The sequence below is a fragment of the Triticum dicoccoides genome, chromosome 1A (assembly GCF_002162155.2).
Source record: "Triticum dicoccoides isolate Atlit2015 ecotype Zavitan chromosome 1A, WEW_v2.0, whole genome shotgun sequence".
NCBI lineage: Eukaryota > Viridiplantae > Streptophyta > Magnoliopsida > Poales > Poaceae > Triticum > Triticum dicoccoides.
Window position 1 is genome coordinate 42,774,058 of NC_041380.1, and position 14,573 is coordinate 42,788,630.

Sequence of the window (14,573 nt, forward strand, 5' to 3'; positions counted from 1 at the left end):
TGGACAATGTAGCCCATTTGCAATGCCGCCACGATCCCCAGGATGAGCACGAGAGCCCATATCCCGGGCTTGGTGGCCGGGCAGCTATGCGGCGCCTTCGCCGGCCCTAGCTCCGCCCAGATCTCCACCTTGGGCATGGGCTGCGGGCAGGAGGAGAAGCAACAACGTTGTTGCGAGTGGGAGGAAGCGAAGAGAGCGCGCCATCGAGTTGGAGTCGAAAGCAAGAGTGGGCTTTGGGCTTCGTTGGCTGTCTGTGCAAGTTGAAGACAAGTTGTAAGCGAGGTCGAGTGCTTATAAATAGGCACAACCACGCGCTCAAGTGCCATTACAGTCTTTTCTCAACAGAAAAAAAGACTGCCACTAAAGGAGACAAAAATAAAGTTAGTTATTTCTTTCATCTACGGAAGAGGACCAAACTGATTAAGGCACCAACTAGTCATCAACCCGTGCGGGCTGTATACACCGATTGATGCAGAGGCCGGGGGTTTTAACCTCCTTTTCCAGAAAAGAAGTAAACGTGGAAACACATAGTTGGAACTTTAGAGCAATATATTTAGTATATGTTCAAACTTATAAGAACTCAATACATCAGCCCTTAGTTTTTAATGATAAATGGAATGCATTTTAATGTTCCAAAAATATTTTTTTTGGTGGGTGAATGTTTCAAAAATATTACTCCCTCCATTCACAAATATAAGATGTTCTAGCTTTTTTTCAAGTCAGAGACTTTTTGGTGTGTTTGCTCACTTATTTCAGTGTGTATGTAGTCCATATTGAAATATTCAAAATATCTTATATTTGTGAACAAAGGGAGCAGAAGATAATTATAAACCACAATTGGGGCACGATGCACAATGGAAGTAATACCCTCCACGTTATATCTACAACAAATGAAGGGGTATATTATCCCTCAAAAAATGGAGTATATTTAACAGAAACGACATACCACAAAAAGAGTGATGGTTAAGTGGCTTGAATGCAAATGAAGAAGTCGCCAACAAAATCCGTCCCTCAATTTAAAAATTATATTCTCCTAAAAGAAATTAAAATTATATCATTCATTTTTTTCTGACGTGGAAGTTAAGTGAGGTTGTATCCTACAACCACTCTTTTTTTTGCGGGGTGTCCTACAAACACTCAGTCTGCATTCTTATAGAGAAAACACGCACCACCTCGACCTATTGAATACTCCCCTCAGAAGCACACGTGATTTCTTTGTCTATACACACAATATATTTTTACATGGATTAGCCAGAAAAAATGGAATATCAACAATAATGGAACTGCTCTAAATTCTGATTACCAGAAATGACTATACACTCTATCGACATTGATCAAAGAAATCTAGGAAGATGGTATATGCTACATGTAAAATATTCAGAACCTAGGCATCATTTTTTCGATAAAGAGTGCTTTTTACTGACTCATAGTGTAGCATGATACAATCATAATGAGTACACACCCGGTCTCTGTATAACTATGATGCACACAACCAATACAACACACACATGATCACGCAGGCAAAGCAAAGTCATATAAGACCGAAGCGATCAGGGGTGGATCCACTAAGGGGTATGGGTGTACAGATGTACACCCAAATATTTTTTGCAACAAAAACTGTATATATGTGTCTAATGCATATGTGACAGAAATACTACCCTATAGTTCAGGAGCAGCCCACTAGCCCGACATAAGTTCAGGAGCAGCCCACTTTTGTCCATGCATTTCTCAACGTCAGGGAGGGTAGCGTTCTAGTGTAGCAATTTACAAAGTTCTCAAATTGGTTCTAATCCTGTAAACCTTATCACTGGCATAATACTAGCGGCGTAGGCCCGCAACGCCACTAACTATGTTTTACGAACACCACTAGCAGGCATTTCTGCACTAGTGAAACCAAATCCTTAATTGTTTCATAACACCTATTTTCCTTCTCTATGCGATAGATGGGTCATTTCAGCAACGCACGGGTCATGGTGCAATAACAATGACCGTCTTATTTTTTTCTTTGTTCTTTTATTGTTTTTATTTATATATTCCCATTCTCTTTTAATCATCTGAAATTTTGTTTCTCATCCTTTATATATTATGTTTAGTTTTCTTGTTATTATTTTCCTAGGTAAATAATGAGTATTTGCATGAGATACATGAGTACTTCTTTTTGAACATGTGCCAAAACATGAACATCTCTTTAAGATACATGAACATTTCCTTCACATGTAAGAATCCTTCCGAAATACTCTTATGGATGTGCATGGACATTTATAGTTACATACGAGAGCATTTATGAAAATACATGTACATTTTCCCATAAATGCAAAGATTTATTTTGATACATGTGGACATTTCTTTTCGCATACAGGAACATTTTTAAAAGCTGGTAGACCCTTTAATAAGTAGACGAAAATTTCTTTTCGTGGAAATGGAAATATTTTAGAGTGCCTTGAAATTTTTATTATTTATTTAAAATATTTTATGAGCATTTTATATTTATCTCATTTCCTACTTTTAGATTATTCTATGTTTTGCCAAAAAAAGTCTAGAAGGCCGAAAATAGCGCGCGTCGGCCCGCGGCCATTCCGGGTGTGGGAAGCCCATGTGAGCGAGGCGCCGCTGCAGAAAGCTCACAGTAGGCCCTCCCCCCGCTCGCCAGACTAGCTAGGGTTTACACTCTGCTCTCCTCTCCTCCGCCATCTCCGAGCGAGGTCTCCCGGCGGCGGGTATTGTCTCCCGGCCGGTCGTGCTCAAGGAAGGTAACGCCGTTTTTCGCTTCTCCTCTCTCCTCTCCTCCTGAGAGACCCCTCCCTCTTCGTTCGTTGGTTCCCCTATTCGATTCGACATGTAGACGTATTTTTTTGATTCGCTTTCTTGATTGATAGGGGAAACCAAACCGGTAGTATCACCCTCACCCTTAAAGTTAGTTAATGTTGTAAACCAAACCTAGTAGAAAGTATGTTTTTTGCCTAGGGTTGCAGAAAATACTAGTAGTATTTCTAGTTGAACAAATTGGCCCTGTGAACTCAACTCATCAGCTGTGGCAAAATGTTTGATTTCCTTACTTTCTTTGTTGCCCAACCAAGAGCCACAAGTACCAACGATTATACGTATATAAGCTCTGATTTTCATGTTCAGATCCAGCGATTAGTAGTGATTCTGCTTGCAGAAATGTTTGCGTCAATCCTAGCTCGTTTCTTTGTATTCTCTTAGCTAGTTCATTATTCAGGCACTGCTTGCTACTTAATTAGTTAATTATGGTGGTAGATAGTTTAATTTAATTATGTGCCCTGGACCACAATTTTTTCTTTCTAACAATCTAGAGACAGACAAGGTGCTAGCTACTTCAATAAATCTCCATGCTTGTGAAGGAAACACAAGTTTTGGATGGATACAGAAAAATGCTCAAAGTTCATCAGTAGTATATTCTTCGTAATATATATCTCCATCTGTCTTCACATTCATGCAATATATCGTAAGTTTGAGTCCAGCTCTTTTGGTTGTTTTCTGAACCTTGATATATATGTCAGGACCCCGACTCAATGCCACATCGATCTAGCATGTAACACCTCATATCACTTTGCGGCCTCACGCACGGTATTTCCACGGGTGTTGCCTTACCTTTGCCCGGGACCGTTTGCGCCTTTTGGCACACGTATATGATAGTGTCGCTAGCATCCATATGATAAGGAGCCCGGGCTGACATAGCTAGTCGTAAACCCAAAGTGGCACAAACTTACAGGGACAGGCATCCATGACCCAACATCGAACGTGTCGGTCATCAGCGAGTGAATCCAGGCTGTAGCACTGGGCTAGCAGGACTCCGGTGAACCGGGCTGTAGCGGGCTAACAGGACTCCGGTATTCATCGCGTGACATTTCCCCGAAGGGACAGACACAGGAACGAAGAAGGACACATGCCGGCCAGCCTAAGTGTTCCGGAGCAGTAGCAAGCTACCATGGCTCAGTGGAAACACTAGGAGACATTTCCCGGTAAGAGAGGCTACCAAGGATAAACAACTAGGTTGTCAGATCCCACACATACCAAGCATTTTAATAACATACACACAATATGCTCGATATGTGCAAATACAACATGGCATCACAACATGACTCTACAACTCAAGTATTTATTCAATAGGCTCCGAGGAGCGAGATATTACAAACATGGGTATCATGACCCAACACTCAGAGCATACAAGTCAAAGCACATGCGGAAGCTATGATGTCTGAGTACAGACATCTATAAATGAAAAAGGCTGAGAAGCCTGACTATCTACCAGATCCTGCCGAGGGCACAAGATCGTAGCTGAGGTAACAAGCTAAACGTCGAAGTCCACGCGGAACTACTAGCGAGACTAGGGTGAATAAGAAGTCGAGTGGGGTCATATTTCAGGGCCCAATGCATGGTAGTAGCTGAATCATGGATCACAAACACAGAACTCAGTTCCTGAGGATGGCTGCAATGAGACAACCCACCATGTACTCCTACATGGCCTCTCACCGCTACCTTTACCAAATCGTGTTCACACGCTTAGCTCACACACCGTAGGACATGTTCACACACCTCTGATTCATCCCGGATGAATCAGACCTGACACAACTCTAAGCAGTAGCAGGCATGACAAACAAGCATGAATGAGTAGGCACAACAGGGCTCAAACAACTCCTACTCATGCTAGTAGGTTTCATCTATTTACTGTGGCAATGACAGGTCATGCAAAGGATAAAGGGGTTCAGCTACCGCAGCAAGTAACAGATGAATCGGTGTTGTCCTAATGCAGTAAAAGAGAGCAGGAGCGAGAGAGTGGGATTGTATCGGAATGGACAAGGGGTTTTTGCTTGCCTGGCACTTCTGAAGATAGCATTGAGTCTTCATCAGTGTCAACGATCACATCGTCGGTACAACGTCTACCGAGGGAGAACAACACCGGCAAACACAGAAGAAACACGATCAATGCAATGCACAATATGATGCATGCTATGACATGGCAATATGAATGTGTTTTGAGCTAATGCACCTAGCTATGATTTAAATGAAGTTGGTTTGAATACACGATTCAAACTCCAACTCCATATATGATTATTTAAATGCCCTTTAATTGATTTCTGCTAAACAGCAGCTATAAGTTGTTCTAACATGCATGAAAATGGTACATATGGATTCCTTGAATTTTTCTGATAATTTTTCATATATAAATTATTTAATTTGGAGTTACGGTTGATTTACTATGAATTTTAGAAGTTTTGGATATTTTCTGAAATAAATAAATTATTTCTGATTTATTTAAAACTCCAGAAAACATTTACTGCATCAGCATGACATCACCCTGACATCATCAGGTCAACAGGGCGGGTTCAGGTCAAACCTGACCAGTGGGGCCCACTGGTCAGTGACTCAGTTGGTTAACTGGGTTGATTAGGGTTAAACTAATACTAACGAAAATGTCAGCAGGGCTGGGCCCACATGTCAGTGGCTTAATTAATTAACTAAATTAATTAGTGTTAACTAATCTAACACCTAAACTAACAGGGCAATTAGCACTAATTAAAATCTTACACTAATTCGGTCAAAGGCCGGCCCCACATGTCATGGACACAGGGGGGGTCCCGCCGTGGTCAAAGTGGGTCAAACCCACCGGCGACATGACGCCGGCGAGGCCCGAGACGGCGGCGCGATCCAGAAACGCGCTACAGGGCACGGGCGAGGCCGTGCTTGGGCTCGTTGGAGAGCCCTTGCTGGTGCGCATCGAACGGTGGTGGTGGCCGTGCCTGTGGTGGCCGGTACCGACGACGGCGAGCTCGTGAGCGGCGGCCGGAGTTCGGGTGCGGTCGGGTTCAGCGCTGCTGCTCACAAACGAGGGAGCTGAGGCGCTGGAGGGGCTCTACGGGTCGCGGCAAGCACAACGGGTGCACGCCCGTGACCAAATGGTCACCGGGGTTTCGCCGGCGACGAGCCCGTGCGGCGGAGCGTCTCGGCTCCGGTAAAGGGGGCGGCTAGAGCTCGAAATCGGACATGGGGTTAGGGGGAAACGAAGCAGGGGCTCATGGTGGATCGAACGGAGGGGTCGACGAGCTCGGGGAAGCTTCTGCGACGGCGAATTTACGGCGGCGATCTCCGGGCACCGGGGATGAAGACGACGACGCTCCGGTCGACTGGGGCCTCCTCTGGTCGCGTGCGTCGGTGTGCAGCTCCATGGGGTCGGGACAGAGCTCAGGGATGTGGAGAGGGAGCGATGGGGTGGCTGTGGCCACGGCGAACGGCGAACGGTGGCGATGGGCGCGTTCGGTGGCGAGAGAGAGGGGTCCAGGGGAGAGGATGAGGGCGAGGGAGAGCGAGAGGGGCTCGGGGGGGTCGAGGGCGTCTCCGTGGCGTTGCGGGAGACGTCCAGGGGGAGGAGGAGGCAGCCAGGCAGGGAGGAGGTGGCCGGGGCGCGTGGCCGCGTGCGCCGGGCGCGTGCCCGTCCTCCTGGCAGGGAGGAAGACGACAGGGGAGGGAGGCGGCGGTGGGCTGGGCCGGTTCTGCTGGGCCACCAGGTGAGTGGGCCTCAGGTAAGCGTCAGGTAAGTTCCTTCTCTCTCTCTCTTTTATTTCTATTTAATTTTGTTTTCTATTTTCTGTAGTTTGTTTTGATTTAGTTTTAGACACTAAATCATTTTTATTGCTTCTGATAATTATGGTAGGGACTAGTAGGATTATTCCAAAGCCCTTCATCAAAGATCAGAATTATTGGACATATATTAATTAATTAAGAAATATATATCCAATGCAAATAGTTATTATTTAATTCAAAGGCCCAAAATAATTAACTCTGAGATACCAAAAATATTGTTTTGAGTTTTACCTCTTTGCAATATTTTCAGAGACTAAGAGGAACATTTTCTTGGACTTCTTTGAGAAGATTTTAATGTTGATCATTTTTAGAAGGTTTCTGAGGCTTTGAAAATCCCTCAATTCAAATTTCATTTGAATTAAAACATGATGCTCACATGAGGTCTAGCCTAGTACATAACAGGACCAGGGATGTGACAACTCACCCCCACTAAACAAAAATCTCGCCCCGAGATTCAGTGTAGGGTAAGGTGAAGGGGGAACGCAAACTAGCACAATCTTAACGATCCAGGTTGCACTTCATAGGAACGTTGTTTCGATCACCATCTTTGTCTCGACGTCTTGCTCCAGGAACTCCTACCAACATGACAACGAGAGAAAAAGAATCTCTAGAAGGATTGATCTTCTCGAAGATCGAGCAACTCCGGATTAACTCACGGAATGAGACATAGCAACATCTCTCGAGATGAGAGACGAAGCACACCTCTAGAGGGATGGAGTGGAACAGATGATGAGGGTTCACTAGGTAGACAACAATTCCAGACTTAAGAATGTGGTGATCGGTTGTCAACGTCGCGAGGAGTTGAGTTGCCATGATACCATAACGATGCACCTTAGGGAAGGTGACTGGTAGAAATATCCCCTTAAGTGGCAAAAAGAATTACCTTTGATTCAAAGATCATTGAAACTCTTTATACCAGCTTAAGGCAAATCATAATCGATCATTTAGAGGGGTTCGGTAGAATGGCATACTCGAACTTGGATGATGTGGATTACCTTGTTGAAGACAACGTCATAGATGATTTTGTTTATCATCAGAAATGGATGAGACCCATGGTAGAACCACTTTTGAAAATGATCCTGATCAGTAATTACTGAGAAGAGTAATCCAGAGTAGGGTGGCACAATGGCGGTGCAAGCCGGGAACAAAATGCAAATGATGGGAATGATTCTGGTAACCGGGGAAGAACCCAACAGTAGAGAGTGAATTCACTGTTTGAAAAGGTCATAGCATTGCCGAGGAAACTGAGAGCAATCCCAGTTAGTGCCGATGATATCACCTAGCGCTTGTGCGTGCTCTCAAGAACTTGAGCATTTCCATAATCATCAAGGTTTTATCAACATCCGTGTCAAGGGTGCTGACAACACAACATACTACTATGATGAATAGCGATGGACGATGCAGATGCAAAGGAGGATAACACTTTCTCATATTTCACCTTAGCGAGGCCAAGGAACCAAAATATGCATGATCGACCGAGAGACATTTAGCACTCGGCTTCTAATGTTCTCCTTGATGTGCTAGTGTATCCCATTCATAGATATGGTTTGATAACTAGAACATCAAGTAAAAGGTCGGACTTCGGGAGCAATAGAATCCATAAGGAACAGTTATGGAGGTAAATCCTACGAAATCCTTATGGGGAGGTGGCCAACTTCTCCAATCAAGATACTACAATATTAGGTCTCCCGGCGGGGTGTGTTGGCCACGACATTCACCTTACCGGTTATCCCGAGACCAATATTATAATTCTTGGGAAATGCTCCAACCATCATATCTGCCTGAGATTTAGATCTGGTTGGTGTCAGGATATTCCAGACCCATCGAGTCTAGGAAGAAAAATGAAAGTTTGCAACACAATTCGACGAGATAACGTTGCGAGATTCTCGGGAAATGAACTACGATAGCAAGCTCCAAAGCACGAGCTGGTTCTGCTACGCACGTGTGAGCACGCTGTTCCAGGCAAACATGATCACATGGTAGTCTTACAATAAAACACTACCGAGTTCTGGTAGGGAACCATCATTGAGGATATAGGAATCTTGTGCATGAACTAGTATTTGCACAGCAATTCCTTTTCCTTGAACAAATCAATCAGTGGCTTGGTGTGCTCAGAACACATATGGAATGAAGGTTGCAAATCTCCAAACCACAGAATACTTCGCACATGTGTATGACTGACTTGGGATGATTCCAGAGGAAGCAAAACTAACTTTCTCAAATTCACGGCGGCAACTTTCACCAAATGCACGTGTATAAGAGGAAGTCACTCCTTTCATCAAACAAGTACTTCATGAGCTAGCATGAAGAAATGCTTTCAAAATTTTCCAACACTAGCTTAATGTTCAACAAAATCATGGAGGAGATAAGGATGTTGTTAATGGGCTCAACAACAATTCATACGGGTTTCCCTTTAAAAGGAATTCCATAGTTAAGTGAACACGGTGATAGCATTGGTCAGACCAAGGCATATAATGGTGTATGCTCGAGGAAAACCCACGAGTAAGACAACATTATGAATATCGTTGGTTCTGATTTGATTTGACGATAGACCATACTCAATCAAAGGATTGATAAGACAATAGGTCCAGCAACTGATCACAGGGACCAATCGATGAAGATATCATCTTTCTTCAACACACACTACACAAGAATATCCATTTGGAACGAACTAAGTCAGGCAAGCTTTTATCTTCCAACTCTCCAAGTTGTTGTCTAGCTTAACCAACTAGCTCAGGGATATCTAACACCGATTCTTGGAGGAAAAGTGGTTCACAAGAAACCAACTTGACCACGAGCTCAACATAACAGTCAGGTGACAACCTGGTGATACTTACGAGAAGATATTCGGAAAATCACGAACCACCGATATGTTACTAAGCTCGAGAACAATCTCGCTTTTGAGGGCAAGACGATATGATCAAATGAGTGAGGACTTGACAAAATCCTAACTCATTAATCGAAGTGTGCATCAGGAAGATGGACAAGGTAGCACAATCAGTCTTAGGGTGACGATTCAATAATCAACACGCTAGGAATGAGGTTATCGTCCATTTAACTACCAAGCAACAGAGTTGCTAGCAGTATTGATTTCACACGCCATGATTCATTTGTCGGCATTCCGGTTATAGCAACACGGGAACCGAGAAATGAATAATGATGGAGAGAAGTATCACTGTGTCAAGAGTTCATAGGATGGTGTGCAATTCCCATGACAATCCCGATGTAAAGATGGTAATACTCCAAGGTAGAGCAGAACCAAAAGCTGGATTGGCATTTGATCTGCGGAATACAACTACTTTGACCCAATCCTAGATATGGATGAGGTACTGGAGTTGTTTCCCCTAGTCATTCCGAAATGGAATGGCTTGACGGACCACAAGAGTAATAGCATCGATGAACGAATGCACACATAATCTTGACTATCAATTGATAGACGAGGGTCAGAAGACAACTAAAGAGGGACAACTCAAAGGAACATACGATTTTCTGAGTTGTGGATGCATGGTTTAGCATGTCGAACGAAGTTCAACATATTTCTTCCGGATAACCCATGTAGAAAGGTAGAACTGGCAGAGCCACAATATATAATGGAGAACTCATCAAGAGCACTCTGGTTGTGATCGTTCAGTTCAACGAGGAACTTCTGCCATAAGTAGTTCATGGTATTTGGAAGAAGAAGATACCACGAACTTCAAGGACTATCGCAAAGGTTACTAATAACCTAAGGGAGCTAGCAATTACTATCAACATGAAGTAAGTAGGGTGAATCTCGGGTTCAAGAACCCAGGAATAGAATGCCTACTAACTAGGTAGCATCACGGGATGCTTACAAGAATGATGGCCAGAATCATCACACTGGAACACAAATCATGGTTAAATTACTAGATGATCCCCTAAGACACCTAGGGTCATAATACTAGCTCCAACATATATGTCAAGGCAATAAAGTACCTCAACTCACTGATTTGTGTGATTAATCTGACCAAAGGCACATCGGAAACAGGAGGAAGGGATTTGCAAATGCATCCGACTATTTAGAAACCTGGGATGACTCGGACAGCATAACGGCTGTAAATGCTCAGAAAAGATTTGATACATTCACAAAAATGGTGGCATAACCACTCAGAAGCACAATATCAAGGTTTCGAGATCAATAGTTAACGTACGGGAGTAGTAGAAACTGAACAGAGGCTTAAGTCCAACAATCTTATAAGTCTACGGATTAGTAACACGTGAACCTGATAGAGAGAAAAGATCCTAATTCCTTAACCCCCGGTGGAAGGATAGACTGACTCAGATCAGAATGTCATAAGATAAAGGAGTAAAAAGAGCCTTACGTTCCAACCCACAAACAATTCCCCTACATATAACTAAAGAATTTCTAGACTCAACTTCGACCAGTTTGGCTTGGTAATCCTACAGGCAGTCAAGCTCTGATACCAACGCTGTCAGGACCCCGACTCAATGCCACATCGATCTAGCATGTAACACCTCATATCACTTTGCAGCCTCATGCACGGTACTCCCACGGGTGTTGCCTTACCTTTGCCCGGGACCGTTTGCGCCTTTTGGCACACGTATATGATAGTGTCGCTAGCATCCATATGATAAGGAGCCCGGGCTGACATAGCTAGTCGTAAACCCAAAGTGGCACAAACTTACAGGGACAGGCATCCATGACCCAACATCGAACGTGTCGGTCATCAGCGAGTGAATCCAGGCTGTAGCACTGGGCTAGCAGGACTCCGGTGAACCGGGCTGTAGCGGGCTAACAGGACTCCGGTATTCATCGCATGACATTTCCCCGAAGGGACAGACACAGGAACGAAGAAGGACACATGCCGGCCAGCCTAAGTGTTCCGGAGCAGTAGCGAGCTACCATGGCTCAGTGGAAACACTAGGAGACATTTCCCGGTAAGAGAGGCTACCAAGGATAAACAACTAGGTTGTCAGATCCCACACATACCAAGCATTTCAATAACATACACACAATATGCTCGATATGTGCAAATACAACATGGCATCACAACATGACTCTACAACTCAAGTATTTATTCAATAGGCTCCGAGGAGCGAGATATTACAAACATGGGTCTCATGACCCAACACTCAGAGCATACAAGTCAAAGCACATGCGGAAGCTATGATGTCTGAGTACAGACATCTATAAATGAAAAAGGCTGAGAAGCCTGACTATCTACCAGATCCTGCCGAGGGCACAAGATCGTAGCTGAGGTAACAAGCTAAACGTCGAAGTCCACGCGGAACTACTAGCGAGACCGAAGTCTCTCTGCAAAAACATAAAATAGGCAAACGTGAGTACAAATGTACCCAGCAAGACTTACATCAGAACTATCTACATATGCATCATTATCAACAAAGGGGATGGTGGAGTTTAACTGCAGCAAGCCAGCTTTGACTCGGTGGCTATCCTGAACTACAACTGCAAGCGACTCTTTGAGGTGGCGCACACGAGTCCACATATTCACCATATCAATACACCACTATGGATCCGCTCCCGTCTCCCTACGAGAACACCATCCATAGCACTCACGCTTATCTTGCGTATTTTAGAGTATCCACTTTCACTTGTCTATGAACTGATATAAGCAACCCAGAAGTCCTTTTCCGCGGACACGGCTATTCGAATAGATAATGTTAACCCTGCAGGGGTGTACTTCTTCATACATGTTTCCACCACTTAGCGTCTGCACACGACATGTGCTCGGCAGACTTCAAGCGAAAGCCGACGTGGGTGTAGACCACGACCTACCTAAACACTCAAGTCTCTAGTCCAGGTTTATCGCCTATTCGGGTTCCATCCATGAGGAGATCCGGCCGGAGTTTCGCTCACAGCCCCAAACGATGTGAACAGGGTTCCCGAGACACCAAACGGGCGCCCGGTACACCATGCCACGTACCTACTGCATCACAGCCCACCCCTACGGTCAGCGCTGTCCACGGCCTCCAGTAAGCTACAAACACCAGAAACTACTTGCAACTCCTGGACAGAGGACTAGGGTGAATAAGAAGTCGAGCGGGGTCATATTTCAGGGCCCAATGCATGGTAGTAGCTGAATCATGGATCACAAACACAGAACTCAGTTCCTGAGGACGGCTGCAATGAGACAACCCACCATGTACTCCTACATGGCCTCTCACCGCTACCTTTACCAAATCGTGTTCACACGCTTAGCTCACACACCGTAGGACATGTTCACACACCTCTGATTCATCCCGGATGAATCAGACCTGACACAACTCTAAGCAGTAGCAGGCATGACAAACAAGCATGAATGAGTAGGCACAACAGGGCTCAAACAACTCCTACTCATGCTAGTGGGTTTCATCTATTTACTGTGGCAATGACAGGTCATGCAAAGGATAAAGGGGTTCAGCTACCGCAGCAAATAACAGATGAATCGGTGTTGTCCTAATGCAGTAAAAGAGAGCAGGAGCGAGAGAGTGGGATTGTATCGGAATGAACAAGGGGGTTTTGCTTGCCTGGCACTTCTGAAGATAGCATTGAGTCTTCATCAGTGTCAACGATCACATCGTCGGTACAACGTCTACCGAGGGAGAACAACACCGGCAAACACAGAAGAAACACGATCAATGCAATGCACAATATGATGCATGCTATGACATGGCAATATGAATGTGTTTTGAGCTAATGCACCTAGCTATGATTTAAATGAAGTTGGTTTGAATACACGATTCAAACTCCAACTCCATATATGATTATTTAAATGCCCTTTAATTGATTTGTGCTAAACAGTAGCTATAAGTTGTTCTAACATGCATGAAAATGGTACAGATGGATTCCTTGAATTTTTCTGATAATTTTTCATATATAAATTATTTAATTTGGAGTTACGGTTGATTTACTATGAATTTTAGAAGTTTTGGATATTATCTGAAATAAATAAATCATTTCTGATTTATTTAAAACTCCAGAAAACATTTACTGCGTCAGCATGACATCACCCTGACGTCATCAGGTCAACAGGGCGGGTTCAGGTCAAACCTGACCAGTGGGGCCCACTGGTCAGTGACTCAGTTGGTTAACTGGGTTGATTAGGGTTAAACTAATACTAACGAAAATGTCAGCAGGGCTGGGCCCACATGTCAGTGGCTTAATTAATTAACTAAATTAATTAGTGTTAACTAATCTAACACCTAAACTAACAGGGCAATTAGCACTAATTAAAATCTTACACTAATTCGGTCAAAGGCCGGCCCCACATGTCATGGACACAGGGGGGGTCCCGCCGTGGTCAAAGTGGGTCAAACCCACCGGCGACATGACGCCGGCGAGGCCCGAGACGGCGGCGCGATCCGGAAACGCGCTACAGGGCACGGGCGAGGCCGTGCTTGGGCTCGTTGGAGAGCCCTTGCTGGTGCGCATCGAACGGTGGTGGTGGCCGTGCCTGTGGTGGCCGGTACCGACGACGGCGAGCTCGTGAGCGGCGGCCGGAGTTCGGGTGCGGTCGGGTTCGGCGCTGCTGCTCACAAACGAGGGAGCTGAGGCGCTGGAGGGGCTCTACGGGTCGCGGCAAGCACAATGGGTGCACGCCCGTGACCAAATGGTCACCGGGGTTTCGCCGGCGACGAGCCCGTGCGGCGGAGCGTCTCGGCTCCGGTAAGGGGGCGACTAGAGCTCGAAATCGGACATGGGGTTAGGGGGAAACGAAGCAGGGGCTCACGGTGGATCGAACGGAGGGGTCGGCGAGCTCGGGGAAGCTTCTGCGACGGCGAATTTACGACGGCGATCTCCGGGCACCGGGGATGAAGACGACGACGCTTCGGTCGACTGGGGCCTCCTCTGGTCGCGTGCGTCGGTGTGCAACTCCATGGGGTCGGGACGGAGCTCAGGGATGCGGAGAGGGAGCGATGGGGTGGCTGTGGCCGCGGCGAACGGCGAACGGTGGTGATGGGCGCGTTCGGTGGCGAGAGAGAGGGGTCCA

At 45.3% G+C, this 14,573-nt stretch overlaps 1 pseudogene; it reads left to right on the forward strand.

Annotated features, from left to right (window-relative positions):
- Window positions 1-42: 42 nt before the first annotated feature.
- Window positions 43-14,573, forward strand: part of LOC119350810 — a 20,388-nt pseudogene continuing 5,857 nt past the window's right edge.